At 45.2% G+C, this 3,548-nt stretch overlaps 1 non-coding gene across 1 annotated transcript; it reads left to right on the plus strand.

Annotated features, from left to right (window-relative positions):
• The first annotated feature begins 223 nt into the window (after window positions 1–223).
• TRNAR-CCU (transfer RNA arginine (anticodon CCU)) lies at window positions 224–296 on the plus strand. The gene has a single exon. It is a non-coding gene; the product is annotated as a tRNA-Arg (tRNA).
• The last annotated feature ends 3,252 nt before the right edge of the window (window positions 297–3,548 follow it).

Here is a 3,548-nt window from a genome sequence, read left to right on the forward strand (position 1 = left end):
GGTGCTGGAGGAGGGAGGTGTGACTCTAGGGTGGGGTTCTTCTCTAAAGATGGCTGGCAGAAAGGTGGTGCTCAGCTCTGTCAGTGACCTGCCCTTTGCCTCGCAGCCAGGGGATGCAGACAGTTATGTAAAGTTCATAAAGGGAGTATTTGGTTCCAAGTGAATGTGAGGAATGTGCAATTATGAGAGGGAATTTCCATCCCTCCTTCACTTATGCAGCAGGGCCCCAGTGGCCTAATGGATAAGGCATTGGCTTCCTAAGCCAGAGATTGTGGGTCCAAGTCCCATCTGGGGTGAAAAGCTGCTTTCTTCTTCTATATTGCAAGGAAACCTTGGTCTTATTTTCACCAAGGAAGCTGGGAGATGTTGGAACACAAAGTACTGGATCTTGGGAACAATCCTCCACAAATGTCATCTTCCACTCGACAAACGCTTTCTAAACCCATCAGTAGCAAACAGTTAATACTAGTGTTTGTCTGAGAACAGAGTGAAGGGGAGTGTTTACTCCAACATGTCAATGAACAAAACAGATGGAAAGAGGAAGGCCGTTCTGAAAGAGAATGGATCTGTCTGGAGACAAAGCAGAGCCTGAGGATGAGCAATGGTGTGAAAAGAAGAGGTTCAAATGTCTGTTAGATGTTAGTTAGGTTGGTCTGGCAAATTTAAAGAAAATACCAATGCCCTTAGCATGATGCGGACACTGGCTGTTTCTGACCTTTTACGAAGAGTTCATTGAGAAATATTTTCCTTAATTATGTTATGGAATAAAGGGTGTGTCATAAATATAAAGGGAAGGGTAAACCCCTTTGAAATCCCTCCTGGCCAGGGGAAAGCTCCTCTCACCTGTAAAGGGTTAAGAAGCTAAAGGTAACCTTGCTGGCACCTGACCAAAATGACCAATGAGGAGACAAGATACTTTCAAAAGCTGGGAGGAGGGAGAGAAACAAAGGGTCTGTGTGTCTGTCTATATGCTGGTTTCTGCCGGGGATAGACCAGGAATGGAATCTTAGAACTTTTAGTAAGTAATCTAGCTAGGTATGTGTTAGATTATGATTTCTTTAAATGGCTGAGAAAAGAATTGTGCTGAATAGAATAACTATTTCTGTCTGTGTATCTTTTTTGTAACTTAAGGTTTTGCCTAGAGGGGTTCTCTATGTTTTTGAATCTAATTACCCTGTAAGAGATCTACCATTCTGATTTTACAGGGGGGATTTCTTTATTTCTATTTACTTCTATTTTTATTAAAAGTCTTCTTGTAAGAAAACTGAATGCTTTTTCATTGTTCTCAGATCCAAGGGTTTGGGTCTGTGGTCACCTATGCAAATTGGTGAGGCTTTTTATCCAACATTTCCCAGGAAAGGGGGGGTGCAAGTGTTGGGAGGATTGTTCATTGTTCTTAAGATCCAAGGATCTGGGTCTGTAGTCACCTAGGCAAATTGGTGAGGCTTTTTACCAAACCTGGTCCAGGAAGTGGGGTGCAAGGTTTTGGGAAGTATTTGGGGGGGAAAGACGTGTCCAAACAGCTCTTCCCTAGTAACCAGTATTAGTTTGGTGGTGGTAGCGGCCAATCCAAGGACAATGGGTGGAATATTTTGTACCTTGGGGAAGTTTTGACCTAAGCTGGTAAAGATAAGCTTAGGAGGTTTTTCATGCAGGTCCCCACATCTGTACCATAGAGTTCAGAGTGGGGGAGGAACCTTGACATGGTGGCATAGTGGTGGGATTAACCTGAAATTATTTTGAGATCCAGTTGAGATTTTTTGAACTAGAAATACAGATTTTAAAAAGGAAATTTTTTTTCCTTTGGAAAGGAAGTCCAGAAAGCAGCTGAAACTGAAAGCAGCTTGTTTTTTCTCTGCTTTGTGGCCAAGCAGAGACAAAAGGGGATTATCTTTGTGAATTGCAGGTTTTCTTTGCCTGGAGGCAGGGTACTTAACTCCTGCAGGGAAATTCACAGTCTTCCAACCCAGAGGTTTTTTTTTCTTTTCTTTTCTTCCTAAAAGTAAATAGGGGGGGTGTGTTCTACCCATTTGCTTTTTCTTTGGGCTGGGTAAGCAGGTTTCCAAGTAGTTGGAGGTTTTTTGCTTTAATTTGGGCCCAGAGCAGAGACAAGGGAATTGTCTTTTTCTGTAGGCTGACAATCACTTTCAGAGAATAGGTATTCTATTCCAGCACAGCAAAATTTTACAGCCAAGTTTTGTTTGTTTCTTTCTAAACCTCGGATGTAAAGTTAGTTAAAAACAGAGAGGTTAGAATGACCAAATCCGCAGCTCGACTACAGCTGGAATTAGCCAAATTTCAGGCTGAGGAAAAACAAAGGGAACATGAAAGACAGATAGAACTCATGCTGCTGGAGAAGGAGGTACAGGAGGCTGCCCACAAGAGGGAAATGGAAGCAAGGAAGCATTTGGAGGAGGAGAAGGAAAAAGAGAGGAAGCATGTGGAGGAGGAGAAGGAAAAGAGAGGAAGCATGTGGAGGAGGTGGAGAGGATAAAGGCCCAACAGAATATACCAACAAACCCTAGCAATCCTTCTCCAGGTACCACTTCCCATCCCAGAAAGTTCCCCACCTACAAGGCAGGTGATGATAGGCCTTCTTAGAAAACTTCGAAAGGGCCTGCCTTGGGTACAACATCTCTACTGACCAATACATGGTAGAGCTGAGGCCACAGCTCAGTGGACCCTTAGCTGAGGTGGCAGCTGAAATGCCTAAAGTAACACATGAACAAGTATGAACTGTTTAAATCCAAGGTCACAGTCAGAATGGGGATAACACCTGAGCAGTCTCGTCGGAGGTTCAGAGCCCTAAGGTGGAAACCAGACATGTCATTTACCTGACATGCCTACCACATTGTGAAACATTGGGATGCCTGGATATCAGGAGCAAGTGTTGAATCTCCACTAAATTTGCCCTTCCTAATGCAAATGGAACAATTCTTAGAGGGTGTTCCTGAGGAAATAGAAAGATACTTCCTAGATGGGAAACCCAAAACTGTAATCGAGGCAGGAGAGATTGGAGCCAGATGGGTGGAGGTGGCAGAGAAGAAGAAAACTGGTCGCAGGTGGAGCGGAGACCAGAAGGGACCACCCCAGACCACACCCTATTACCAGGGGCCGCCCAAGGCCCCACCTACCTCCCAAAGAACCCTCCAGACCCCTTATCGTCCCACCACCCCGTTCTCCAGCAACCCTCCTCGCCCCAGTGACCCGTCAGCTGGATGATGTTTTAAATGTAACGAGCTGGGGCATGTAAAGGCCAACTGCCCCAAGAACCCCAACAGATTACAGTTCATTGCACCGGAATCACACCAGAGGTCCACAGGCCCAGATATCTCCCAGATACTCTTGGAGCGGAGGGAAACTGTGAGTGTGGGCGGGAAGAAGGTCACCGCGTGGAGGGACACCGGAGCACAAGTGTCAGCTATCCATGCTTCCTTAGTGGACCCCAATTTAATCAACCCAGAGATCCAAGTGACGATTCAACCCTTCAAGTCCAACTCTTTCAATTTGACTACAGGCAAGTTGCCTGTCCAGTACAAGGGCTGGTC

Source organism: Lepidochelys kempii, chromosome 22 (assembly GCF_965140285.1).
Source record: "Lepidochelys kempii isolate rLepKem1 chromosome 22, rLepKem1.hap1, whole genome shotgun sequence".
Classification (NCBI taxonomy): domain Eukaryota; kingdom Metazoa; phylum Chordata; order Testudines; family Cheloniidae; genus Lepidochelys; species Lepidochelys kempii.